Genomic DNA, 12,837 nt, shown 5'->3' with positions numbered 1-12,837 from the left:
TTAAGTAAAGTTTAGCATTAATATAGTACATTTATCCTAACTACCATCTGTATTCCAACTGCATTAGTAAAGTCAGTGATAACATATTATTGCATATTTTCTCTTCCAATACAGGATCCAATCTAGGATCACATATGTACTCAGTTTTTGCATCTTAATTCCTTTGATTTGTAACACTTCTTCAGCCTTTGTTCTACTTTTATAACTACTGACAAGTTTGAAGCAGGCATTCTCCCAACCTCTGTCCTCATCCCTACCCCAACCACCCCTTTTTTAATAGATCAATCCCCATTTTGAGGTTTGTCTAACATTTCCTCATTATTAGATTCAGGTTAAACATTCTTAGCAGAAATGTCACAGAACTGACGCTGGCTTTTCTCAGAATATCCTATCTAAAGACACTCAATGTCCATCTGCCTTGTTCATGATATTAATTTTAATCACTCAGTCAAGGTGTTATCCAGTTTTCCCTTGTATAGTTATGTTTTCTGCTTGCTATTAACAAGCAATCATGCAGATATACTGATCCTCTTTTTAAAAATTAATTAATTTATTTTAACTGGAGGCTAATTACAATTAGTGGTTTTTGCCATACATTGACATGAATCACCCATGGGTGTATCCTTATCAAAATTTGTTCCCTAGATTTATCCTTTCTTGATGATCCTCGCCTGAATCTCTTTTTACTGCAATGTTTTCAAAATGACGGTTTTCCATATCCAGAACTCATCTTACATTTATAGCATTCTACTGTTAGTAAAAGCCTCCCCTTCTCCTTTATTCCTTGATTCATGGTTTATCATCAGTATGGACTTGTGGATTCCTATTGTTTAGTGGTTTATGGTTAATTACTGCACTGAATTATTTTATTATTTCTCAAATTGTCCCGGGGGAGTTTCTTCCAATTTTTCACTTTGCTCTTGTGACAAGTCTTTGTCATTTTGAGGCAACATTTCCTTAATCTTTCATGTAAAGAGAAAATTTGTATCTATTTCCCTTACCCAGTCCAGTAAACAATCATTTCTCTGAGATCCCTGATTCCTTTGCCTGGGGGTGGTGTCAGAAGTCAAGTTCTAGCTGGGAAATGTGATCATTTTGCTACTGGGAGTGTCATTGCTCCCAAGGTTCTTTTAGCAGATAGAACCAGGAAATGTGTGTATTTGTCCAAATCCATGCATGCATATAATACATACATATATTCAAACACGAACACGTTTTAGAAACCACAAGTCTGCATCAAAATCTCCAGATATCCAGTTTCTCAAGATCTCTCCTGCCTTTATCAGGGTAATAATAAGAGGTCAAAATATCTTTCTATGTTTCTGCAGACAACTCCAGAGACAGTGTCCTCCAGGGCAAGCGTGGAAGCAGGGAGATCGATTAGGAGCCATCGCAGCAGATCAGGGAACAAATGATGGTGACTTGGACTAGGTTTAGGGAGGAATAGTCAGACTTCTATATATAAATATTTTTTAATTATTTATTTACGTTTGGCTGTGCTGGGTCTTCATTGCTGTGCAGGTTTTCTCTAGTTGTGGCAAGCGGTACACAGGCTTTTGTTGCAGTACACAGGCTTCTCAATGCGGTGGTTTCTCTTGTTGCAGAGCATGGGCACACAGACTTCAGTAGTTGTGGCTCCCGGGCTTCAGATCACAGGATCAGTAGTTGGGACACATGGGCTTAGTTGTTCCATGGCATGTGGGATCCTCCCGGATCAAGGATCAAACCTGTGTCTCCTGCATTGGCAGGAGGATTCTTTACCGCTGAGCCACCAGAGAAGCCCCAGAGTTCTTCTAAAGGTGGAGGTTGCGCTGTAAGGACGCACTGTGCCAGCAGAGAAATGGAAAGGAACCATGCATTACTCTGAGAGATTTAATCTCAGCTGTGGATATGATTTAATAGGCTCAGCAGCATTGATCTGACACTTAAAGAGTAGAAAAATGGCCTTCATTAGTAGATCCATACAGGATGCGGAAGTGAGAACACATCTCTATGGCCAAAGAAGTCCCCTCAAACCTTGAGTCTATCATCAGTGGGAAGATATTTTAAAAAGCTAACATTCAAATATCTCCTTTACCCACTTCAGGAAAATGTTTGGGATACAGGAATCCTGGAGCGGGGCACTGTGTGACAGGGAAATATGCTGATATTCCCAATATGAAGAAGTTCCAGAAGCAAAGCAAGAAAACCAGCCTGCTGCCCAGATATTCCTTCAGTTTATTTTATTTTTTTTTTAATTTATTTTATTGTGGTAGTGGTAAAGAACCCACCTGCCAATGCAGGAGATGTAAGAGACGAGGGTTCAATTCCAGCACCGGGAAGATCCCCTGAAGGAGGGCATGGCAACCCACTCCAATATTTTTGCTTGGAGAACCCCATGGACAGAGGAGCCTGGCAGGCTACAGTCCATAGCGTTGTAAAGAATTACACAAGAGGAAAGCGACATAGCACACACATACTAAAGCACTTAAGCACTTAACATGAGATTTACCATCTTCACAAATTCTAGTGAACAACAATACAGTATTGTGTCTTGGTACAATGTTATACAGCAGATTGCTAAATAATTCCATAACATCAGAACACACTCAGTGTACAATCCAAAGAGATTGCAAAGAAAGCAGATGTTGCATTGTCCACTGTTTCAACAGTTGTATCTCCTGAGTATGACAGTCCTGGGGGACCCAAGAACATATCCTCCAAGAACACAGCTATTTTCATTTCTTGTGTTTCCCTTCAAGCCACATTGACAAACACACAGGTTCTACAGTGAAGTCATCATTGCATGCTTTATCATATGTTTAACCCTCATTTTCTGCTTTTATATTTATTGAACACTGTTATAGAGGCACTTTAATTTTCTGAATATCCCGTTTGAGACATTTTGTGTCATCTTTTCATAATGTAGATACTCACTCCTGTCCCCACCCATCCTCCCAGCCCTGCCCCAACAATAACTCTCCAAAAGAAAAGGTTCCCAGAATGCAATCATTCCAGCTCTTATCATCATGCTCTCCTTATTGCTTATACCCATCCTCACTTCAGGGTGGGAATGTGTTTCAAGTCACAGAAAGAAAAATGATTAATAATTTATCTACTGATTCATTTGATCCTCTAACCAGACGCTGAGCTGTCAAATCTAAGCCTGCTTTCTTATCTGCAGAAGAAACCAAACACAGTTTGATCTGCTTCATTTGCTGTGGGCACTGCTCCCATGAATGAAATTCCACAGCAATGGCCAGATAGGCACGTCGATGTCCGTTATCTCTACAAACACACCACAAGCCCAGGGAAGAATCCCAGCTATCCGTGTTTCCCAGGTCCTGATAGGGAGTTCCAGTGGGTGATGACATCTGAAGAACGGCTTCTTGTCTGGTAGGTTTAGGACCGCCTACTCCTCCTCTCGTGCAAAATTCCACTGGTCTTTCTAAAACCCTGAACAGTGCAGAACCTTCTTATCTCTGAGCGCGCTGGGGCCTGTGGAACCGGTACTTCCTGCGCTACAGGAATAGGAAACTCAGTTCAGATGATTTATTAAAGATGTTTCATGCACAGCCTGTGCATCACTATGCCCCCTGATGTTCTACGTGGCTGTCGATCTCCTCTGCTTCCGGAAGCATTAAGGTCCAGGATGGACTCAGCAAGAAAACATCAAGAGAGATTCTTTGGGTGTAAAATAGATGCTGACATATTGACCTTCCATCACTTGAGAACCCTGATCGGGGTTTACTGATGGGAGGAGGAAGTTGAGGCAAAGGCAACAACACAAAACTTAAAGCCAATTGTTTTAAAACTGCAAAGTCTGTGGGAATGGGAGTTCATACTTGTTTTCCCATTATAGCCTGTTCCTTGCATGCTCCCCTCAATGCCCTTCCTCAGGAGGTGATATGTTTATATATACTTCACGAGGCAAAGGATTTTAATATTTATTCTGAAAGAATTCTACCAAACAGATCAAAAATTGAACCTCTAAATTCAAGATATCACACATGCATGGGAATAAAGAATAAATTTTTCACACTGGAGGAAAGACTGCAACTTGCAACTCACAGCCACTTTTTCTCGGCATTTTGTTAGCAATTTCCTGGTAGCAGTTCTCAGCGAGGTGTTACCTGGAATTCTGCCAAATCAGTCTTATGCAATTTGTTACAATGACTGTAGGTCACAATCTTTAACTGTTGGCAGCTGTTCTGGGCTTGCCCTCACTTGAGGAGCCCCAGTTAATCCAGTTTGGTACAATTCTTTTCTGCTTAGTTCTCAAAGATCCTCTTATACACTCTCTGAACCAGAAAAGTTAGTGAGCATGAGCTCACCCAAACCAGCCCTCACAGTGCTGAGAGCATTGATTTCCAAGAGCTGAAGGAATCTTTCGAGAGCTCCTCACATATCTCTTTCTAGTCTCAAAAGAATTTTCAATGGATCTGTGAAAATAAAAGGAATGTAACAGATACCAACATACTGTCAAGCCTTAGCTGACCTGCTTCTGTAACTGCATACATTAGTCCATTTGTGCTGTGTGCTCAGTCGCTTTGGTGGTGTCCAGCTCTTTGCGGCCCCATGGACTGCAGCCCGCCAGGCTTCTCTGTCCCTGGGATTCTCCAGGCAAGAATACTGGAGTGGGTTTCCATCTCCTGCTCCAGGCGATCTTTCCGACCCAGGGATCGAACCTGCGTGTCCTGCTGCTCCTGCACTGCAGGTGGAAGTTTTACTGCTGGGCCACCGGGGAAGCCATTAGTCTGCTTGGGGTGCTATAATTGTGTATCATAGACTGAGTGGCTCAAACCACAGATACTTATTTCTCATACTTCTGGAGGCTAGGACATCCAAGATCAAGGTTCCAACTGATTCTGTTCCTGGTAAAAACCCTCTTCCAGGCTTGCAGAGGCTGTCTTCTCATTGTGTGTTTACAGTATCCAGTAGACCAAGAGCTCTGACATCTCCTCCTCTTCTTACAGAAGTCGCAAATCCCATAGTGAGAGCCCTACCCTCATGACTTTATCTAAACCTAAATATCTTCTAAAGGATCCATCTGCACATATCATCACATTGGGGCTCGTGTTTTGCCACATGAACTTTGAGGAAAACACAAACATTCAGTCCATAACATTGTATGAGTAGAAGAAAATAAATCCTGGAAGGAGCCTGGTTGAAAGCTGGATAAAATAACTTGACCAAAGAGGACCTGTCATCTGGGAAGGTAACCACCCTACGCACTTAGGGTTTCAAGAAGTTCAAGAGCAGTGGAATATTTTGTTGCTCCTGGCTAAGAAGGTGTTGGGAGTTTCCCCGACATCCAGGATATTCCAAGGCCCAGTGACAAAGTAAGGCTTCTACTGTGGAAGCTGTTCTTGTGATTTAATGCCCTGGGGAAGCTTGGCCCATGAGGCAACTTTTAGAGTTGTGTCTGCCCATGTTTCAGAAGTGGAGGGCCAGAACAGGATCCTTGTCCTAGTCATCTGGGGCTTCTGGCTCTCTCTTCTGTTCAATGGACCAGTCCACTGACATGAGTTGTTGTTCAGTTGCTCAGTTGTGTCCAACTCTTTGCAACCCCATGGACTGCAGCAGGTCAGGCTTCCCTGTCCTTCATCATCTCCTACAGTTTGCTCAAACTCATGTTCATTGATACCATCCAACCATCTCATCAGATTCCTATAGTCTCCATTTGCCTCACCCTTTGGGGATGAACTCAGTCTTCTGGCTGTAATGGTGCCTTTCCCTCCGGCCTCCTTGCTCCTCAGAGGATGCCCCTTTAAGCTCCGACTAATTTCATGGTCATTACCCAGACTATAAGTGGAGATTAAGAACAGCAGAAAAAAAAATCCATTCATGAAATTTCTGCCTTCCTGATTTAAGTGAAAGCAAAAATGTTAGTCACTCAGTCATGTCCAACTCTTTGTGACCCCATAGACTATAGCCCTTCAGGCTCCTGTCCATGGACTTCTCCAGCCAAGAATACTAGAGTGGGTTGCCATCTCCTTCTCCAGGGGATCTTCCCAACCCAGGGATTGAACTCAAGTCTCCTGAATTGCAGGTAGATTCTTTAATGTCTGAGCCACCAGGGAAGTTAGAGGATTGTATGGTTGCACCCCAGGGAAGCAAAAGGGTGGTATGGTTATGCTGGGAAGATCAGTAGATGGCAGGGGCAGAGAAAGAAGAAAGGCTTTCCTGACCAGTAACGAACCTGGGCCATAGCAGTGAGAGTACTGAATCCTAACCAGTAGACCACCAGAGAGAGATTCACCTCTGAATCTCTCTCCTCCAAATTCCAACACATTAGTGCTGGTTTAGAAACAGGAGGGAAAGGGGCAGGGCACAACTTTTGAGAGAACGACATAGCCCAAAGACCCAACATAAACTGATTAGGATCAAATGGGTCCAAGATGGCAGACAAGTTGACTTCGACTAGACCCTGATCCTCAATCAGCAAACTAAATGAAACACTCAGAGGCACCATGACAGTTCCAAGGCACCATCAAAAGACCAGAAAGTGAGCAGTGGCCCAGCTCCTGGAAATCTCCACCCCTTCTCCCAAATAATTGGAATAGTCCTCCCACCCATCAGCCTATGAAATTTCAGTTCAGTTCAGTTGCTCAGTCATGTCTGACTCTTTGTGACCCTATGGACTGTCGCTTCCCTGTCCATCACCAATCACAGAGCCCATAAAAGCTAACCATGCCACATTTTCAAGGTCACCAGACTTGCCCTCTGCAATGGACCACACTGTCTGTGGAGTGTGCCTCTCTCAGAATCAGAATAAATCCACCTCTTGCTTATCACTTTGTCTCTGAATTCTTTCTGTGATGAGACATCAAGAACCTGAGCTCCATCATGTCCTGAAACCAGGAACGGTGGGTTTTGTCTGAGTCCAAGTCCCAGCCCAAGGCAACGGTTTCAGTTTCAGTATATGAACTTGGGAAGGTGGCGGGGACACAAGCATTCATTCTATAGTGATGCTAATGGTGATGAATATACTTATTTGGGGAATTTATGGCCTGAATTTGTCCTTCTGGGGCCACGGGCCCTATGCAGTGCAGAAAAGGTCAGAGGTGGTCATAGAATAAGTTTCTTCCTGCCATGGCAAAGTCATCATCTGTTCCTCTTATGGAAGAGCCTGATAAAGATTTCTGAGAGCCTCGAATTACCCCAACTCATCTGGCACTCCTGGGAAGCCAAACTGTTCATATTTCCAACAGATTCCTTCTCCTCTGGGGGAAGAAAAAAAACTAGTTTTCCTGCTAAAAATGAGTTTGGAGGTCCTTTTTCTACCATTATAGAACCCAATATGTTCAGTCCCTGCAGCTACAAACAGTTTATTTTGAAATCTGTTGTAGGATTATACTCTGCAGCAAAACTCACTCCAGCCTTTGGTTTCTCTTCACTTCTAGGCTTTCACGAAGAGAAAACAAAAAAAAAAAAAAAAACAAAAAACTACCTTTAAATAGCCATATTATTGTCGCTCTTTTTGTTAATAGGAATAACAAGAACATCATGCAACAAGCAAAATATTTTTCACATTCACCTTCTTTGATATTCATGACAATTCTGTGAAGAAAGTAAAACAAATCCATCAGAAAACTCACTTTGTTTTCTCAGCATCTTCAAGTATTAAATCTTCATTTTCAGCTCTTTTCAATAATGTGCCATGTGGGACCATCAATGACATTTTGCTAAATCTTTCTGCTTTAGGACATTTGACCTTTGAATCTTTTTGTCTTTCCCATTCCCACTGAATTTGCCTTAATTAAAGCTGTCTTCCAACAGTCTCCAATAGGTCTTTTTAGCTCAGATCAAAACCAATTGTCACTCATGGCTCTCAAAATCCTGCTCAGCCTTCAATCTTATTTCCTCTTAGAGGTCTATCAAATTCCACCATCAGAATCAATGTCTCTGTTACTAACTCTCATTGTCCTTTACTTAAGGCTCTTCTCCTAATAATTTAAAGCACAACTTCGTTGTCTACTTAACTGTTGGCAAGCTCTTTCAGGGCAAAGTTCTGATTTATTCAGGTGTGTAGTGCTCACCCCCTAGCCTAGACCTTCCTTTTGGTAGTACTTCACTCTTGAAAGAATGAAAAGAGGATGGCACTAAAGAGCTTTAAGACAGTCTATGAAATTTATTAACATCAGTTACTCTTATTGTATAATGCCCAGAACATTTTTTCAATGCTGGTTCTCAGCAAACAGTTTTTTTGTTTGTTTTGCACTAAGATAACTTTAACAGATCAAGTGACAGAAACACTTTCTTGCCCGTCATTTCACATTGGCTCCTATGGAAATCTGCTTGTAAAGTAAATATAGAATTCAAAAGGTCCCTGAACTTGAAAGAGATGTTTAGAAAGAAACAAGGAAGCTGAATCTGAATTGTGGACAATTTCATTCATGAACGTCCTCAAATTAAGCAAGCTGTGGTTAACTTGGAAAGTTCTCAAAGGTCAAACTTAGAATCAAGATTTGGAAACTGGGGTCAATGATAATAGGATAATGTAACTCCAATTAGTCAGGATAAAGAGAAATCTGTCTTTAAAACTGCGCATTAGATAGCATAGGTTATTGTTATAAAGTTGTGTAGATGAAATTTTAAGTGGTGTTGACTTTAACAAAACCAAGTGAAGTATTACTTGATAATTGGCAAGGTATTACTTTATACTTGGTAGAGAAACTTATCAGGAAGACATCTTTAGCCTCTAGTCTCTCCTCTGAACCTTACGATTATATGTCCAATTTACCTACTAGATACCTACAAGTGAATGCCTGAGAGACATCTTATATGTAGCATGTGAAAGTGAAAGTCACTCAGATGTATCTGACTCTTTGTGACCCCATGGACTATACAATCCATGGAATTCTCTAGGCCAGGATACTGGAGTGGGTAGCCCTTCCCTTTTCCAGGGGATCTTCCCAACCCAGGGATTGAACCCAGGTCTCCTGCATCGCAGGCTGCTTCTTTACCAACTGAGCCACAAAGCAAGCCCTGTATTCCCCACAAGGGAAGCAAGCTCATTGTTATATGCAAAAAAACACCCCCCAAAAGAGCATACACAGTGTCTTTTCTTTTGTATATGAAATAAGAGGAAACGAAATAAGAATATATATGTTCTTTTATAGATGCATACTTGCTCATTTTTTAAAAAATAAACAAAGGAAAAAATAAATCAGCAATTTAAATGGTTAACTCTAGAAGTTCATGACAATGAAGTAGAAGGGCCTGGGATAGGAGTGAAATTTCTCTGATAATTTTGATTTTTGCACCATATAAATATTATATATTATCAAAATAAAACTGAATTAAGCATAGTGAAATAAGAGTAAACATTTAATATTACATTTTAAAATCTTACCTATATATCAAATTTGTAATGAAATCACATAGGAAAGATTAATCCAAATAATTCTGAACACCATGCTCTGGCTGTACATCTTACTGCTAATGATTTAAAGAAAAAAATAATTGGAAAAGAATCTCAAGCTTTATTAATTAGTTTTATTGTGGCAATGGTTTTGATGGAATAATTATAAAGTTTTCTTTGTGTGTGCCGAGCTACTGAGTAATGTTTTATGTTTAATGTTTTATGAACTGGGAGTCTCACTGTGATAAAAGACAGATATATACATGAGAATGATCAGTGCAGAGAATGCTGTTGGATTTGAATTCATGGTATCAGTATGAAGTAATAATTTTTAAAGTTATACAGATCCGAATATTATTATCCATTAATTACAAAGAAAAGAAGTTCCTTTTGAATAGAGGATTCTGGCAGAAACTACCTTAAACAAGTAATCAAATTTAGTATCGAATCCACTTGATGCTTTGCAATGAGAAGTATGTACCAACTTTGTAGTACTCTTGCCAAAAATTGTTAATATGAACCTAATCATGAGGAAATCATGAGACAAATGCAGAATGAGGGACATTCTCCAAAATAATTGTCTTGATTTAAAAAATGTCTGTATCAGGGGAGAATGGGGTAAGGGATAACTAGGGAGTTTGGGATGGACATGTACACACTGCTATATTTAAAATGGATAACCAACAAGGTCCTACTGTATAGCACAGGGAAATTTGCTCAGTGTCACGTGGTAGCCTGGATGTGAGGGGAATTTGGGGAACAGTGGATACATGTGTCTGTGTGGTTGAGTCCCTTTGCTGTCCACTTGAAACTATCACGATGTTGTTAATTGGTTATATCCCAAAAGGAACGGTAAAGTTTTTTTTTTTTTTTAAAGAAAGACAAGAATAAACAACTTTTTAAAAATACAGGGGAATTGTTCTATATTAAGAGACCAAAGAAATATGACAGTCAAAGGCAATGTGGGAAACTTGATTGGAAAACTGAGGCTACGAAAGTGTAAAAAACTCGGTCAAAGTCACAATATACTAAGAGGCAGAAAGAGGAGACCAAACTGATTGTGTTCACCTCCAAAGCCTGGACACTCAACTTCTTGTCAATATTTATGGGTTTTCACAAGACCCCAACATTTAACTTGTTCAAAGCTGGGGAAGAAATAAACACCACTTTTTCAGAAGCTCTATTTTCACAATTCATCCTTCCATCTCATCAACTGGTCACAAAACAACAGGTGTCTCAAATTTCAAAAAGCATGTTTGTCTTAGACCACAAAAGTGACAGCTGATTTACTCCATCCTAATGGGAAATTACAGATCAATAGAGGCACTCTTTATACCTAAAGATAGATCTGCAATATGGAGTCTCGCTCTTGACCTCCAGGGCTCCAATCCTAGGCCCCTACCTTTTAGAGGCTAGGAAGGAAGTGAGTTAAAGTGAAGCAGAGAAGATAATAGCATAAGAAGTAGAACATTTAACAGGAACAAAATGTGTCTGTAACCCCTGTCTCCACATTTAGCTCAGCTACCATCCATCATTTGCCAAGGAAAGCATGAAAAGCATCATGTTTGTGTTGAAAGGAGGAAAATGTGAGTGGCATACTTGGTAGCAAGGCTTGGAAGTGGGAGGCAGTGAGGAGCTATATATTATACCTGGAACTCAGGCATACTGGTGCCAGCTTCAAAAATGGATTTGAGAATAAGAAAGAGCTAAAATTTTAACAGAATCTGGAGCCTTTTGAAGTGTGAATGAATGAAATGAGATGTGTGAACATGCACAGACCCGTCCTTCTGTTCATCCTAGGAAGCTCCCAGCCTGCAAATCCCCAGATACCCGCAGAGGAAGAGACCTTCCGAATGAGGACACACTGTGGGTTTCCCTGTAAGATCAGTGCAGGGCACTTAAGGATGTGTGGCAGCTTACTCTCTGGCCAGTTTTGGGTCTCTCAAGTGATGGGGCTTCCTTGGGTCCATGATGGAACAGCTTGTGCTGTCAGGGACATCTTTAGACCCTCACTGGCACCGTCACAGAGTGGATGTATCTGTGAAACGCACTTGGCTCTCTCTCTCTTCTTGATGTTTGCCTGTCGTTCTCAGCATTACTGAGGGAGCTCTGAAAAGCTGGAGCTGGCATCCTGGAAGCTTTTCCTGTGGGGGGCTTCGTTTGGACTAAATTTCCCTTTAGAATTTCATTTCCCAGGGGATGCAAATTGCAAGCCAAGTTGTTAGATGCAAAATCATCCCAGTTCTCCAAGATCCGAGCATTTTGAGTACTTCTGATGAGAACAAGTGCATGGAGTACAAATACAGCATATGGAGAACAAAGGCTCTGTGTGATCAGGAAATGGGAACATTCAATTCTTACATGTGCAGAGAGTGATCAAGATATTAATAATTGTGTTTCTTCATGAAATGCCATATCCTCAATTCTTGTTTCACATACCTCTCCTTTAATATAACATTTATATCTTAAGGCACTGAAGACAGTACTTTGAAATTTTGAATATGTTGTCCTGGAATTTCTCTCAAATAATTTCCTTTGTGCACCAATTGTTTTCCTATTCAGATTTCTAACTACAGAAACACCAAGCCCTCCATTCACATTGTGCTTTCCTTAGAGATCATTGTGGAAACAGACCTTTGCCCTTAGTCCTAAGCATGTTAGTGATGAAGTTGGGACCAGACTTCCTAATTCTTGACTATTGGAATTATTCTCACACTGCCCCTTCTGCCTCGGAAGAGCTTTAATTCTCCCACTTCTCACATACACAGTACAAAGGAGGCTTTCAGGAAGCTCCTGCCAGCTAAATGAAAACGGAAGTATCCAGGAGGTTGGACAAATTTCTAGTCCTCCTACCTCAGAACTCTAGTCTCCCTCCCTGAGACAGAACTTCAGGCTGTCAGGCACTTCCTGGGGGAGTAGGACCGGAGAGGTTTACCAGAAGGCTGAGCGGTCCCAGCCTGAACTGATCAAGCAATCAGGACACATTATAGAATGGGCCATTCCACTCCCACATTTTTTGTTTGCTATTTAAACTCTAGATGATCATCAAGACACATCCTAACCATTAACACATGTGTCAAGCGCACAAGTATCGTTTATTTCCCCTTTCTCCTTGAGGTGAGATGAATGGAAAATGCATAGTTGGGTAATCAAGCAACTTCAGTAGTTCTAGTTCCAACTCCAGCTAAATAGCCCTGTGACTATGGGAGAAACTTTTCTTCTTTTATTTCATTGTTTATTTTTAATTGAAGGATAATTTCTTTATAGTATTACAGTATTATTATTTACAGTATTATGTTGGTATTATTTACAGTATTATGCTGGTTTCTGCCAAATATGAATCAGTCCCTTCTTCTTGATTTATTCATTTGTAAAAACAAAGGGGGTTGAACTAAATATTTGGTTTTCAGAGCAGATATTTTTTGTAAAGTGAGAGCAACTTTTCTTCAGAAGCATGCTTACTACAAATGTCAATATATACATCTGGCTCT

Source organism: Dama dama, chromosome 26, assembly GCF_033118175.1.
Source record: "Dama dama isolate Ldn47 chromosome 26, ASM3311817v1, whole genome shotgun sequence".
Taxonomy (NCBI): domain Eukaryota; kingdom Metazoa; phylum Chordata; class Mammalia; order Artiodactyla; family Cervidae; genus Dama; species Dama dama.
Note: the sequence above shows the minus strand (reverse complement) of the source record.